Source organism: Dipodomys ordii, unplaced genomic scaffold (genome assembly GCF_000151885.1).
Source record: "Dipodomys ordii isolate 6190 unplaced genomic scaffold, Dord_2.0 Scaffold2, whole genome shotgun sequence".
NCBI lineage: Eukaryota > Metazoa > Chordata > Mammalia > Rodentia > Heteromyidae > Dipodomys > Dipodomys ordii.
In genome coordinates this window covers 23,841,495-23,857,808 of record NW_012267218.1, presented here as the reverse complement: position 1 = coordinate 23,857,808, position 16,314 = coordinate 23,841,495, and the positions used below count along the sequence as shown (strand labels likewise).

Below are 16,314 nucleotides of genomic sequence, written 5' to 3'. Positions count from 1 at the left end.
GCAAATAGAGGGGTCCTCTGAGGGTAGCCATGATTCCTTCTTCCTCAAGGTGGGAAAGGAAGTCTTTGCAGAGTGTGTGTATGTATGTGTGTGTGTGTATATATATATGCATGCACGTGCACACACACATGTGTACATGTACCAGTACTAGGGCTTGAACTCAGGGCTTAGGTGCTGTCCCTTAGCTTTTTTTGCTCAAGGCTGGCACTCTACCACTTGAGCCACACCTCTACTTCTGCCTTTTGGTCGTTAACTAGAAATAAGAGTGTCATGGACATTCCTGGCCTGGCTGATTTCAAACCACCATTCTCTGGTTCTGTGTCCTGAGTAGCTAGGATTACAAGTGTGAGCCACCGGTGCCTTGCGTTCGCCACCTTTAAACAGCAACGCACCACAGGCATCTTGTAAGGGTGACCCTCAGAGTTGTCCTCAAAATAATAAACAAAGCTGGTTGCTGGGCTTTGTATTCCCAAACTCCTTCCCACTCACTTCTTCTGGGGTCTGGTTGGTGAATGGTTCAAAAAACAACAACAACAAAAACAGCAGAGTCACCAAGAAAGACTGGGAGCTGTTGTGCAGAAAACCAGTTCTTCAAGCATGCCCATCCCCCTGAGCTCAGGTCTCCCTGGCTGCACAGCCAGTGCCCACCGTGGGACACTTACTGTGTGCTAGGCACAGTTCCAAGGTGATGAGATGCCAGAAACATGTGCATCTGACTCCAGTATCTTACAGTGAGGAAATCCAGTGGCAGAAACACAAAGCTGGTGGCGCAGGAGGACGGTACGTAAGCAGGTGACTTCTGGTTGGCCCTGTGGGTGTCTGCCAAGAGGAAAAGGGCAAGGAGGGCATTCCAGGCAGAAGCAACAATGAGCAAATGGACAGAAGAGTAAAAGTGAAGCCAGGAGCTGGCTGGAACATAAAGGGCTCGACTGGGGGTAGAACCAGTGGGCAGGGGAGGGAGAAGGGAGGTGGGGCTGAAACAAGGGCTTTGGAGACCATTCAAAGGAAGGTGGGGCTTCTCCTGCAGGATGTGGGCAGCTCTCAAAGGTTGTGAAGAGGGTAACACAACCAAAGCCATGTTTCCATAGAATAAATAATCGGGTCCCTTGAGACTTCATTTCCACTTTAATGTTTCACCTAGGCACAAATAGGCAAGTTCAAGGTCCCATCCTTTCCTCCCTGCCACTGGTCACAGGTCACAAAGCCTCCACGTTGGGAATGGTGTCCAGTTCGGGACTGCAAGAACCCAGGATATGACACATCAAGCTTTGTGAGGGCAGCGGCTCCCCATTTCAAGATACGAAGGCAAAGTCTTAGACCACGGCGATCATCACAGCCAAGAACTTGTAAACATAAAATTACGCCTTTTTTTTTTTTGCCAGTCATGGGGCCTGAACTCAGGGCCTGAGCACTGTCCCTGAGCTGCTTTTGCTCAAGGCTAGCACTCTAGCCACAGTGCCACTTCCAGCCTTTTCTATTTATGTGGCACTGAAGAATTGAACACAGGGCTTCATGCATGCTAGACAAGCACTCTACCACTAAGCCACATTCCCAGCCCCACAAAATTACACTTTTCTTTTGCATTTTGAAGGAAATTAACTCATTAACCTAAGGTCATGGGAACTGAATAACCACATCTTCAGTGAAGGTACCCTTACTTCAAAGAGCTAAACCAGGTGATCTGAGGACAAGAAAAGTGTTAGAAGCTTGGCATGGTAGCTCATGTCTACAATCTTATTACTCAGGTTCAAGGCCAACTGCAGCAAAAAAAGTTATCAGGGACCTTATCTCAATCAATAAGCTGGATACAGTGTTTCCATCAATAAGCTTGGTATGATGGCATATGCCTGCAATCCCCAGCTAAACAGAAGGCCAGCTGGGAGGCCACAGGTAGGAGGATCATAGTCTGAAGCTAGCATCAGGCAAAAACATAAGATAGAAAGGGAAGAGGAAGGAAGGAAGGAAGGAAGGAAGGAAGGAAGGAAGGAAGGAAGGAAGGAAGGCAGGCAGGCAGACCTGCAGGCAGGCAGGCAAGAAAGAGGGAGAAAAAAACAAGAGAAAGGAAAGGAAAAAAAGGAAAGGAAAGGGAGGGAAAGGAAGAGGGGGAAGGGAAAGAGGGAGGCAGAAAAGGTGACAGACAGGCAGGAAGGAAGGAAGCTAGGGGTATAGTAGAGTGTCTGTGTCTAGCAAGTCCAAGGCCCTCAATTAAAAAGCCCCAGTACACCAAAGAAAAGGTGCATGGGTGGGGGCAGGGGGAAGTGAGTTCAGTTCACTGGGTTTTTTGGATGCAAAATTGGGCAAGGATGTAATAGGTGAAGCTGACAACCCCAGGCAAACAAAGCTCTTATTCCTTTAGCTCCTTTAGACAAGAGGCTAGGAAGAATATCTTACCTAGATTGACATCTTCAGAACTGGATAGATGCCCACCGCTGTAGCCATCTGAGCAGCTTGGCCACAAGGATTTCAATTACTCCACAAATCAAACCAGAAGTCAAACTCTAGCCTATAGTCTCAGAAGCATTGCGGTACCTCCCAAACACCCCATGGCTCTGTCAGTCTCACCCAATCTTGGAAGAGGAACAGAATCCAAATTGTAACTGTTTTAGCCAGAGAGTGCCAAGCCTTGGCCTCTGTTCTCATGAGGCAGTACAGAAGTTTTCCAAGTGAAATTAAAAGTACAGGAAGGAGCCAGATGCTGGCTGAGATGACCATACTTTCCACTGGAATAGTTCAGATTCCACAGGAGAAATCCATGCTTAAAATACTCAGCTCTCTAGAGCATATAAGAATCTTTAAAGTTCAGCTAGAAGCTAATGATCTAGAAAGACATCCAAAGTGATTAAGATCGAGCTATGGATGTTGGCAGTGGCTCAAGAGGGATGTCCTGTCTCTTCCTTCATACCCAGCACAGCCCCATCATCCCAGTTTGAGTAGTAAAATGAGCTCCAGGTTCTAGGAGAGGGAAGTTCACTTGTCCATCTAGCATGCACACCTAGTTTCAAGTACTTGGCATTGTGTCCCAATGGAAGACAGAATTCCACCTGACAGGAGGGAAGCTGCAGCCTCCAGTGCCTTGTTCTACAAGATCAACAGCAAGAACTGGGAAGAAATGACCTAATCTAGAGCATCCAGGTCTGCTAAGCGCTAAGAGCAGTGATCTCAGAGAAGTGTCTTCATCATCTTGGCTATGATTCTGGCCATCAAACTTCCCACAAGTCCTAATTGCTTTGTGGGTCATGTTCTACAACTTCCAGGACACTTAATGAGCCAAAACAGCTATCCTCCCAATAAATCCTTTTCTCCTCAATTTAGCCAGAGTCATCATCTGCTATTTGAAGACCTAAGATTGGGACTGCCACCAGCATTTCCTTCTGTGTGCACATGGGTTCCTCTGTCCTGGAACAACACCCCCCTCAAGCCTCTATCTTCTCCTCTGTGCAGAGTCTAGTTAAAATATCCACGCAGTCCAAAAGCATTATAATCACCTAGGAATAGAAAGTAAAGACAAATGCTACAAGGCTGACATACCACAACCCTGGCTCCCAGACCTAACCAGATGTCCCAGTCTAGGGCATCACTATCAGAATTAAAGACATCCCTCTTGCCTTAGTCTCTTTCATATTTCCCCACCAGCTCAGGGAAACTACATTCTAGAACTTGCACGTGCCACTTCAACCCGAGGTAAGTGGTGCACTGCCTTGTTAACAGAGAGTTTACAGCAGATGGGAAGGTACCCCTTCCTCCAGCCTCCATAACCTCCTAGTTCACAAATCAATACATCTTTTCAAGCACTCTTTCTTGACTTGCCACTGATCAATGGCTGATCAATTTCAACTCAGTTTAAGAAACACTAATGGAGAACTTTGCAAGGGCAACACACTGTACATACTGTGTGCACAAAATGATGGACCCTTTTGGCATAAAATGCAAAGCTCCGTCCTCCTCCTTCGGCTCTCCTGACACACATACCTTCCTGCTGTTCTTCCTTCCTCACTTGCTTGTTTTTAGTCTCCGTGGCTAACGCCCCTCCAAACAGTCATTCTCTCACTTCTTCTATATGTACTACTTGGAAGACGTTAGTAGCTCCCTGAGTTCCAGCTGTTCTCTGTGGTGGGGACTCTCCAGATATCTGCTCCAGAAGGTCTGACAGACAAAGGGGACTAAGAGGAAGTGATCAGCTTTGTCTGCTGCTTGTCTCATTTTTATTTAGATGATGCTGGTGGTTGGTCAGAGTTCATGGAGGTTATATCAGGTACAGAGACTAACTCCCTCATACCAGGTACAGAGACTAACTCCCTCATGCCTCTCTTTAAAATCATCTCTCTCGGCTCCAAACTGCCTACTGTATGTCTCTTTCAGATGTCCCACAGGCTCCAACAATTCAATATGGCTGGAATTAGACTCATTGTCTCTCTAAAAACCGCTTATCTTCTTTTGTTTGTGCCTGTCCTAAGACTGAACTCATCCGGGGACTTGAACGCAAGGCCTGGACACTGTACTGTCTCTGAGCTTTATCTGCACAAGGCTGGCATTCTACCACTTGAGTCACAGCTCCATTTCTGGCTTTTTTGGTGGTTAATTGGAGGTAAGAGTCTTGTGGACTTTCCTACCTGGGATTGACTTTGAATTGTGATTCTCAGATCTCAGTCTCCTGAACAGGTAGTATTACTCGCATGAGCCACTTGGCACCTGACTACCTTCTGTATCTTAAGCAGAAATCTGAGCAAACCCTTTTATTTCTCACTCACACTGTATCTTTGGGGAGCCCTCAAAACTTATCAACCCACCTTTCTAACCTCCCTAAACCAGTTATCTACCTTTCTTCCTCTTGCCTCAAGTGTGCACTGATCTCTTTCCTGGTGTCTTTGCTGCCCACCTTCCCCCCCCCACCCCCTCCAGCCTATCTTCATATCTGAGTCAGGAAACTCTGATCTCTCCACTCACCCACTTGTACTTGTCTCATCTTCAGAAGCTTCCCACTGCCTTGGGAGAAGATCTAGTCCCCTTAGCCGACATGCACTGCTGATTCATGATCTGGCTCCTGCCTTCCCAGCACCCTACCACTTGTTCCCAGCAGCTTTGCTGTACCTCCAGACCTCGCTGAGCTGCTGCTATGCCTACAATGCCCTGGTGCCCTTGGCCACCTGGTAGATGTCTACTTGTTCCTCAGGCCCCTCAGGCAGCCTCTCATTCACTAATTCCACAACAGTCGCTGAGTACAGGCACCATTGGAGGCAGGAGTCCATCCTAGGCCTTTCCTCACTATTCCCACTCCTTGGACCCTGTCAGAAGTGACCAGAACCCTCCTCTGAGCCCAAGAGACTCATGAACTCTTTCTCACTGACTTCTGTGGCACTTGGCTGCTCTTAGCTTTTGTGCACAGCTGTTCCTTTCACAGACTGGGAACATGCTGAAGTGGGGGAGGAGGGAGGGCTGAGCCTTCTTCATGGCCGTGTCCTCAGAACTAAGCACACAGCCAAGCACCCAGCAAGGACTCAACATATGCATATAGCATTGGTGAGTGAAAGGATGAATATGGGAGGGAAAGTACTTTATAAATCATATGGAGCAAGGTGACCACTGCCATGCTCAGCTGGGTTTTTTTTTTTTTCCTCTAGAACCAGGGAAATGAATCCTAAATGCTCTCTGCTAGGTCAGCACAGCCTCCTTACAGAGATGGAGGATGGAATTCTGAGCCTTCCTCCCTGTGCTACAAGTGCAGGAGGGGCCTAGGAAGTGTCTGTTCACTTCTAAGTTACCCCAGAGGAAGGAAGACAAAGAGCCGTGGTGGTAGATTCCTTACAGGCCTCTTGCCAAAAGGAAACTGGAAGAGGACAAGGAACAAGGCAGCCGGCCTTGGACTAAAGTGCCCACTGCATATGGATGCTGCCTTCTCCCAGCCCCACACTAATGATAGGACAAGCCAAGCCTAAGGCTCTCATCTGCAATGAGTACATGGACTGCAGTTTAAAACCTCCTCCAGAGCCTCTCCCCCCATAACACTCTACACATGTATTCTAGAGCCTTTCTTGATTAATTAATTGCCTATGTTATCTTCCAGCTTACAGCCCCCATGATCTTCCCATGAGACACAGGGCAATGGAAGTTCTTGGTAGGCACATTTAACTGACAGAAATTCAAATCGCCTTACTTAGCAAAAGACAGGAAGGTAAAGGCACAGGGGGAAAGAAGGAAAAAAAGCAAAATAGAGTCAGACACTGGTGGCTCACTCCTGTAATCCTAGCTACTCAGGAGGCTGAGATCTGAGGATCATAGTTAAAAGTCAGCCCAGGCAGGAAAGCCCATGAGACTCATCTCCAATTAACAACCCAAAAACTAGAAGTACAGCTGTGGCTCAAAGTGGTAGAGCATAAGCCTTGAGCGAAAAAGCTCAGAGACAGCGCCCAGGCCCTGAGTTCTAGCCCCATGAAAAAAAGAAAAAAAAAGCAAAATAAAACAGAAGAAAACAAGGAAAAATAGTCCTGTAAACCTGCAGTTCTAATGAGGGATTCACCAGCTAAGAACCATAGCCCACTGGTATAGGGATAGTGTAATAGAAGTATACTGTATGAGGCAGTAGCATTTAAACACACATCTGTTGCACACCAAATGATCTCCACTTCACCGGGTGTTCAGCCTGAGAGATGGTAACTTCTAGAACAAGAGTAACAAGTTAAATAGCAAGAGGCAGTATGAACCACACACAATGATGCACAACGGCAATCCTAACACTTTGGAGTGAGGGTAAAGCAGGGAAATCATGAGTTGAAGACCAGCCTAGGCTGCATAGCAAGACCCTACATCAAGAAACAAAAACAAAACCAAAGAGAACACCAAAACTGGAAGCAGTCTGCCCACCACCCACCTGCTACCATCCTTAAAAAATACTTTCAAAACCAGGCGCTGGTGGCTCATGCCTGTAATCCTAGCTACTCAGAAGGCTGAGATCTGAGGACCATGGTTCAAAGCCAGCCCAGGCAGGAAAGTCTATGAGACTCTTATCTCCAATAAACCACCAGAAAACCAGATGTGGCTCTATGGCTCAAGTGGCAGAGCACTAGCCTTAAGCTGAAGAGCTGAGGGACAATGCCCAGGCCCAGACTTCAAGCCCCATGACCAAAAAATAAAATATAAAAATACTTTCAAGCTTAATCTTGACTACCTTTTGGTTTTGTTTTGGTGCCAGTCCTGGGGCATGCACTCAAGGCCTAGCCACTGTCCCTGAGCTTTTTTGCTTAAGGCTAGCACTCTACCACTTGAGCCATAGCTCCACTTCCAACTCTTCAGTGGCTAATCAGGAGGTAAGTCTCATAGACTTTCCTCAGATCTCAGCCTCCTGAGAAGCTAAGACGACAAGCATGCACTAGTGGTCCCTGGCTTGCTTACAATTTTATTTTTTATCTTACATGCTTCACCAAATTCCTTGCTCCCAGTGACAGATTCACCCTGAGTCTGCTCTTCCTTCCCTCTTGGGTCTGATCTGTTTCCATAGTTGGCTGCAAGGCTCCTAGAGGGGAAGAGTATTCAGGACCTACTTTGTACGCATGGTCATTGTGCTGGACTGTGTTAGAGAGTACTGCAGCTGTTGCATAAAGGACGTGGACAGCTGGGTCTACATTAACTCTCTGTTTTAAAGGTGTCACATTTATGTTCTAGAACCTTCTCTTCTTGCTCTTTGGGAACTGGGGAAGTTCCTCTATTTCTTGGTGTTACCCAACTCACTTTCCACACTTAGAGCACTAAGTGGTTTTGTTAGCCAACTAAGTCTGCTGAGAAAGTTTTGGGGATTCAGTCTACGAAGGGCTGGAGGTGTCGCTCAATGGCAGGAGTGTCTGCTTATATATGCAAGGCCCTGAGTCATACCTCAGAACCAAAAATCAAAACAAACTCAACTAAGAGTAAAATGAAAAAACATAATAGTGAAATATCTATTCACATCCCAACCTCCTCCCAAAGACTTTCACCCTCTCACCTGGCATTTGGTTTCTTTTTAAGTTTCTTCTTTGTAAACATTTGAGTACTGCCTTAAGGAATCCTTGGTTGACAAACCAAGGAACTGATTTGCTATGATGATCAATGCAAGATGCAACGGAAAAGAAGTGTTCACTCCACAGCTGTGTAACCTTAGTAAATGTCGCACACCTGCTCTGAGTCTTGGTTCAAATGAGAGCTTTAGCACAGGTATCTTTCCTGTGTAAATCCTTGATAACCGCATGGATTTGAAGAGATGCTCTTGCTGCAGTCACTATAAAACTGGGAATAGATGGGCTGGGAAGGTGGCTCAGTGGTAGAGTGTTTGCCTTGCATACATGAGGCCCTGGGTCCTACTCCTCAGCACCACATAAGCAGAAAAAGCCAGAAGTGGCGCTGTGGCTCAAGTGGTAGAGCACTAGCCTTGATCTGAAGAGCTGAGGGACAGAGCCCAGGCCCAGAGTTCAAGCCCCATGACTGACCAAAACAATAACAACAACAACAAAAAAGAAAAACCCCTGGGGCTGGAAAGGAAAGCTTATTAACTTACAAGTAAATACATTAGGTGGTATGCAAGTATATACAAATGTACTAATTGAAACATGATAGATGCAAGGGAAAACTCAAATAGTGTAATTCCTTAGAAAGGTAAAGTCAAAGTTCAATAAAATAAACACCAGGAAACCAGTGGGGTAGAAAGGGGGTGGGAATAGGGTAGAGGGAAAGAATGTAGTCAATAATTCAATGTATATCCTACAAAATTAAGAAGAGTGCAGGAAGGGATGGGAAGGATGTTGAAAGGGGTGATGATGCATTGTATTCATAAACTTTTGTTAAATGGCAACTCCTCTGTACAAATACTTAAAGATATTTTTTTAATTAAAAGAAAATCCTGGGCTGGGAAGGTGGCTCAGTGGTAGAGCGCTTGCCTTGCATGCATGAGGCTCTGGGTTCGATTCCTCAGCACCACATAAGCAGAAAAAAGCTGGAAGAGGTGCTATGTTTCAAGTGATAGGGCACCAGTCTTGAGCTGAAGAGCTGAAGAACAGCGCCCAGACCCAGAGTTCAGGCCCCATCAACAAAAAACAAAACAATACAAAATCCTGGGGCAAGATGATAATTCCTAAGATCCTATGCAGTTCAAAAAGTTGATTCTTTTGTGCTGCAGCAGATTCTAAAATATACTGACTTATTAAATCACTTTACACATAACTTTTCAGAAATAGCTTTCTATGGTAATCTAGTTTTACTCACATGGAGCTATTTAGAATTTTCAACTAAGCCGGGTGCCGGTGGCTCATGCCTGTCATCCTAGCTACTCAGGAGGCTGAGAACTGGGGATTGTGGTTCAAAGCCAGCCCCGGCAGGAAAGGCTGTGAGACTCTTTATCTCCAATTAACCAACAGAAAACCGGAAGTGGCACTGTGGCTCAAAGTGGTAGACTCCTTTGCCTTGAGCAAAGGAGTTCTGGGACAGGGCCCAGGCCTTGAGTATAAACCCACCTGCACCAAAAAAAAAAAGAATTTTCAACTATAAAAATGAGTTCAACACTATGCACGGTTGGGAAGGCGTAGAAACAATTCCAATGTTCTTCAGTAGGAAACAGTGAAATAACTCATTGCATTTTCATAGCCATTGGAAAAATGAAGCATTTATGTATACCGGTATAGAATAGTCTCTAGAATATATAAAGCATATAGCACTTATTTATACATTTCTCTTACCATTTTTTGAGTGCCAGTACTGAGGCTTGAACTCAGGACCTAAAAACTGTCCCTTAGCTTCTTCACTCAAGGCTAGTGCTCTACCTTTTCAGCCACAGTGCCACTTCTAGCTTTTTTCTTTTTTGCTTATGTGGTGCTGAGGAATCAAACCCAGGGCCTCAGGCATGCAAGGCAAGTGCTCTACCACTAAGCCACCTTCCCAGTCCTGAGTCTGACTTTTCTTCTACCTTCTAAGACTATAGTCTGGAAGAGTAGGGGAAAATGTTTTGTTGTAGCTAAGAAGGGAGGATTATGAACTATAGAAGAAAGTAAAAGGATGAAAAGTTCGCTTTCTCCAAATGTTATATAATCACAGTTATCGATATTTTCTTATGCTTTTTGGGCTTTGTATCTTTCTTTAGAAAGTCTTCTTTCTCTGTTACTAAAACTGCTCAATTTGGGGGATGGGAGGAATGTGGCTTAGTGGCAGAGTGCTTGTCTAGCATGCATGAAGCCCTGGGTTCAATTTCTCAGTACCACATAAACAGAAAAAGCCAGAAGTGGTGCTGTGGCTTCAAGTGGTAGAGTGCTAGTTTTGAACAAAAGAAGCTCAGGGACCTGAGTTCAAGCCACAGGACTGTGAAAAAAGAAAAAAAAACTACTTTTTTTTTCTAATCCTATTGCATATATATGTATATAATAATATCTTATCTATGTTAAGATTATTTTAAAATACACTGTGAATTCTGAATTTTGAACTATGTGTATGAACTGGCTTTCCAAATAGACAACTGCGAGAAGAATCTACCAGATGTTTTTTGTTATTGTTGTTTGTTTGTCAGTGGTGGGCTTGAACTCTGGGTCTGGGTGCTGTCCCTCAGCTCTTCAGCTCAAGGTCAGGGCTCTACCACTTGAGCCACAGCACTACTTCCGGTTTTCTGAGTGGTTTATTGGAGATAAGAGTCTCAAGGACTTTCCTCCCCGAGCTGGCTTTGAACTGTGATCTTTAGATCCCATCCTCCTAAGTAGCTATCAGTACAGGTGTGAGCCACTGGCGCCCAGCCAGATGTCATTTTTAAATGGGTGCATCTTATAGTTTGTGAACTGTATCTTAATTTAAAAAGAAAAACTCTATTTATGAGTTAAGGCTGGGATTATCAGAGAACTAGCCTCACCCCGTCAAGCCAGCAAGAGCATGTGGCCAGGATATCTCTAATCTTTATAGTTTAACCTAGTGTTATAGGTTTCACACTTGATAGGGCAAAGCAAGCCTTCAAGCCAGCCAGGCAGCAGGTCTTATTTCTCCTCACAAGCTTGGCTGAGAGTGCAAAGAAGTTCCTGCTTCTTCGCAGTGGTTAAGTTCCTGCAAAAGGCAGGTCACACCAGACAATAATCCCTTTTCCCCTTGGAACTGGCCCCAAGGCACAGGAAGACATCAAGGCAGGTCAATGAGACAAGAAGGAAGTGTCCCAAGGTGGACACTTGTCTGATACCCAAGGGAAAGAGGAGCAGGAAATGGAAAAAAGCAATAAAGTGCAAAGCTAAAAGGAGCCAGAGGAAAAATGAAGAGAGAGGAGATAGGCTGAGGCAAATGTTTGGAAAGACAACCAAAAGCCACTACACTCTGTGCTTGGCTTATGGGCATACCTATGCACAGAGGGCAGAATTTGATAAATACAGTCTGACCATTTGTATCATCAAATGTTTGCTGACATTGCTGAGTAGAGCACTAATCTTGGAGATACAGAGATGATATAGAAAAAGGGGGAAGGGGCTTCCTATTTCGTTTAAAAAAAAAAGATCATTTGGGGGGGGTGGAGGCATGGCTCAGGCATTAATGCACCTGCCTAGCAAGCACAAAGTTCAAACCCTATTACCACTAAATAAATAAATAATCAAAATCAAATAAACAACAAATCAAATCAAATAAACACCAATTTCTATTTTAACAACAACAACAAAAAGTGCTGGGCACCAGTGGCTCATGTCTGTAATTCTAAGCACTTAGGAGTCTGAGATCTAAGAATCATGATTCAAAGCCAGCCCAATCAGGAAAGTCTGTGAGACTCTTACCAAGGTTGGAAGTGGTGCTGTGGCACAAGTGGTAGAGCACCAGCCTTGAGTGTAAAGAAGTTCAGGGACAGCACCCAGGCTCTAAGTTCAAGCCCCAGGATCAGGCCCTCCCCCCCTCAAAAAAAGTGATAATTTTTATCTATCTAAAGCACATTTACAGAGCTGGACAAAGGGTATGGATGAAGCCATGGCCCCCAAAAGAAGCTGAAAATCTTTAGGCCAAAATTCAAGGTTTTCTTCAGCCAATGTTATTAAAGCATAATGGGTAAGACAGCAACATTCTTAAGGATAGGAACCTGAACAGGACCAATAGCGGGGCAGGATTGAGCCAAGTGGAAGAGGGAGTCATCTGCAGCTTCCAGGAAAGCACGGGAGGTAGGGATGCTTGCCACCAGTGGTTTGGACAAACACCAAGACTGGGTCACTGGGTCAGGGCTGTGAATGAGGGCACAACAACAGAAACAAGACCCCTGTATAGAAGACCCTGACCACCAGCCAACCAGTTTGATCTTTACTGTGCAGACAATGGGGAGCCACTGAAAGTTGCTGAGAAGGGTGACCCTTGCCAACAGGCATTTGAAGTGAGGTTACAGAGCAGCTCTTCATCAGAGGCATAGCCAAAGCTCTGTGTGAGTTTCAAGTGGCCCTTGAGACAGAGAAGTCATAATGCTTTTGCCCCGGTGTCATGTAGACCAGAAAAGGGCGGCTTAAGGATCTTACAAGGAGATGCTTTAGTGAGAACGTGAAATGAAGAGGGGGAATATCTTAAAGAAGGAACCAAATCTGCAGGGCAGAGCAATCAGCCACACAGCCTTTGGAAAATTCCAGCTCTTTCTGAAGAATATGGAATGCCCCTTCAGCTAGGGGTGCTCAGCCTCCTTTTTTGGAGGTTAGTTATGATGTCAAAACACTGGGCTGTGTAGGGAGATAGCCAGGAGGGCACAGTAATAAAAATATTAATACCAGGCCTGGACAGCATAAAAGGCCTCTACTCGGAGACCTCAAGCTTTTCTCAGTGGCATCTGCAAGTTTTGCTAGAATTGTTGCACTCCTTAATTACCTGCAGTGTTTTTTCCTCTCGGAACTGGAAAATTGTTCTTAAAAACCTGTCCAGTTTTGAAACAGTGTTTTCAGTACCAGTCCTTGCACAGCTACACGGCAGGCAAGGCTGCTCAGGGGCTATGAACTGGGCTATGGCAACTTCAAGCCATAAATAACCATTTATATAAAGTTGGGGAGGAAGTCAGGGCCAAGTTTCCAGTCTTAAACTGGGCTGTGTACCACTGCAGGGCAAACTCTGGAAGCACAGCATCAAAGTACACACAAGCCTGGAAAGGGCCTGGGCTTTATACAAAACTCAGCCAGGCTGAACTAAAGGTGTGGGCAGGTGATGACTGCTCAGGTGACTTTACAACTCCAGGCAACTGAGCTTCCTTCTTTTTCTGGCCTGGCATAGGATCCTCCCCTCTCCCAGTCACACTCTGGAAGGCCTTTAGGCATTTGTAGTCTCTTTGCTCAAGGCTAGCACTCTACCACTTGAGCCACAGAGCCACTTCTGGCTTTTTCTGCTTATGAGGTACTGAGGAATCGAACCCAGGACTTCATGCATGCTAGGCAAGCGCACTACCACTAAGCCACATTCCCAGCCCATAGTTTTCTTTCCTTTAGGAACAGAAGGTAATGTGATCCTTTCTTGCCCATCCAACTAAGCTCAGGGCACCACAAGGCCCTTATTAAAGCAGTCCTAGTCAGGTGATACAGCTAGCCCAGACCTTGACAGTCAAGTTCAGTAAAAACTCAATGTTCCTAGAACAGGGGGTTATGCAACCTGTGGTGAGTGACTCCTACTGGAATGGGGCTTTGCTCTAAACTTCACTCTCTGTGACCAACTATCCCAGACTGTCCAAAACTGTTGAGTATCTAGAAGCACATATCGACCTTCCAGGGACTGTTCATGTTTTGGTTTGACAAATGGTCACTGTCTGTGACATACAGCTGGCATAAGACTGCAAAACAGCCTTTTCCTTCCAGGTGAAGCTCAGCTGTTTGGTAGAGGAAAAAGCTGTGCATGAAGGAGCTCCAGCATGCCAGGGCCATCTATGACTGCCATTCTGAGCAAAGAGGCTACCCATGTACTACAGAGGGGTGGAGTGCTGGAAAGTCTTCTGCCTAGTTCAGGATGTGAGGTCATTTAGAATGAGAGAAGAATAGTCTGGCACAACTTTAGTACATGCTTTCTGATTGGGTACTAGAGAAATTGTGTGATCTCACTATTATAACTGGCCTTCTCTGAGATCCTCATGGACAAAGTGTCTACTTCCCCCATTTGCAGGCTTGGTTTTCTTCCTGCAGGGTATCATCTTTTGCAAGGACCTTGGATATGCCCTGTACTTCAGGCCCTACTCAGGAAATAAGAGCTAGGAACCACACTGGAGAAAACATGAGTGAGTCACTCTGACGTCTCTCGTCCCTGAAGACACCATCACAAATACACATTCTCGAAGTCCCAGAGAGAAGATTCCTGCTGGACACTGGTGGCTCATGCGTGTAATCCTAGCTGCTCAGAAGGCTGAGATCTGAGGATCAAGATTCAAAGCCAGCTGGGGCAGACAAATCTGAGAGACTCATCTCCAATTAACCAGCAAAGAGCCAGAAGTGGAGGTATGGCTCAAGTGGATGGACCACGAGTCTTGAGCATAAAAAGCAAGAACTCAGGCTCTGAGTTCAAGCCTCACTCAATACTGGCATACCCCAATAAAGAAAAAAAAAAAAAGAGCATGTTTTCCCTAGAACACTGTTAAGGAACTGTGGAACACAATTAAGGAATTAAAGGTGACCTAAATTCCTGCAGCTGACACTTCCAGGCTCAAGGTCTAGCTGGCCTACTCAGACATAGGTGAGTGATCTGACCAATTACCATTGCAATGCTGCAAATTCAAACAACCTTTCCATTTAAAGGGGTTGATTGCCAGCAGCTCCTACCTCTTTCCTACTGACATCATCTCACATTTTCTCTGGACACAAATTCCTGGCATGGTTCTTTGGGGCTGCCTAAAGCAGGAGTTGGAAGGGTCCTGCCTTACTGAGTCCACTCCAGCTCTTCAAGCTTTTAGCAAGTTATCAAAGGTTCAGGGAAAGGCAAGGAACCAAACCACCTAGGTAAGGTTAAAGGGCATAAAAGAACTCAGAAGCTGCAGGCCCAGATCTGCCCTGAGTATTTGCAATGCAAATCTGCATGTTGTTGGAGCCCAACTCTACCAAGGTCTTGCACAATAGCCAGTGTATAAACATCCCCACCAACAATGCCTGACTGTGCAGTCAGGCTGTAATTACAGGCTGGCAGGAAGCTGCTGCTGGGAACTGCACCATTCAACCTCTAAACATCCCATGGAGGAGGCTCCTCCAGTCTCCACAGCTCAGAAGCACATTCTGGCACACAACCCCCCCAGGGCCCCTCTGCCACTACAGTGGCAGACAGACTCAAAAGCAGGAGTCCACGCGGCCATGTGCTCCGCCCGCCAAGGAAGGCCCAAGTCACTTCTCAGAGATGTCATAAACTTCTCAGCTGTTCTTTTTGAAAAAGCCCTGCGCCACGAGGCTACGGAGGGCGGCGGCAGGAACCACCATCAAAGTTTCCAGGCGCATTCCTGCAGCCCCAGCAGTTTTGGAGAACAGAAAGGACCGAGTCCCCCTGGAAGCGGCTTTCTGGGTTTTATATAGAAAACACACATATGGACATGGGCGCGCTGACAGTTTTTATGGCTAAAGGGCAAAGGATTACAGTCGGGCTGGGGACGTGGGGCGGGGGGGGGGGGGGAGAATGGAGGGGGGCGCGCGAGGGATCGGAAGCGATTCGGGTTTTGCTTTTTGGAAATCCGTAAGGTTTTCTTCCTCCACATTTCGATGTTGCTCCACTCTCCCTCACTGGGAAGGCCGAGCAAATAAAAGAGGGGAAAGTTCCTTTAACTTCCTTCCAGCAGCCGAGTGGAAGGCTGCAAAGAGGAAGAGCATGTTTCCCACTGGGGGCGGAGGAGCGGAGGCCAGGCAGAGCCCAGCCTGCGGGGACGGGGGTGAGGGGAGGGGGGCGCGGGGCCCGCATCTAGGCCCAGGGGAACCCCCTTTCCTCCGCACCCCTCTTCTCGCGAACTGCGTCCAGAGCCAGCCTGGCTGCAGCCATCGCTGTATTAAAACAAACAAAAACAAAACCGCAAAGCAACGACTCTGGGGACGCAGCCCAGAGACGCGACTCTCTCCGTCCCGCTCCGGCGCAGCGCACCCCGCACCCCGGCGCCCGGCTCGCCAAATCCCCGCCCGAGCCCCGGAGCATTTCCAGCTCCACGTCGGCGCCCTTGAGGCAGAACGGGACGCGGTGTCCACTGCTCACCTGGGCGCTGGATCCTGGAGCCGTTCCGAGGGACGCGAGGCGCAGAGCAGAGCGGCCCCGCAGACCCAAACTTTGTTGCTCACGGGACGGCGCAATCGTCACTTCCTCGCCGAGCAGGCGGCGGCGCGGCCCAGGCTGTGACTCGGTAACTAGCGTGGCGGCGCGCCGGGCCCTGCAGCCGCC

General features: G+C 46.8%; 1 protein-coding gene across 1 annotated transcript in view; it reads right to left on the bottom strand.

The window, feature by feature from the left end:
* Elmsan1 (ELM2 and Myb/SANT-like domain containing 1) overlaps positions 1 to 16,223 on the bottom strand; it is a 78,148-nt gene extending 61,925 nt beyond the window's left edge. Inside the window, exon 1 of the mRNA XM_013016576.1 lies at positions 16,132 to 16,223. The gene's annotated coding sequence lies outside the window, so the exon portion shown is untranslated. The remainder of the gene's footprint in view (positions 1 to 16,131) is intronic.
* Between the last annotated feature and the right edge of the window lie 91 nt (positions 16,224 to 16,314).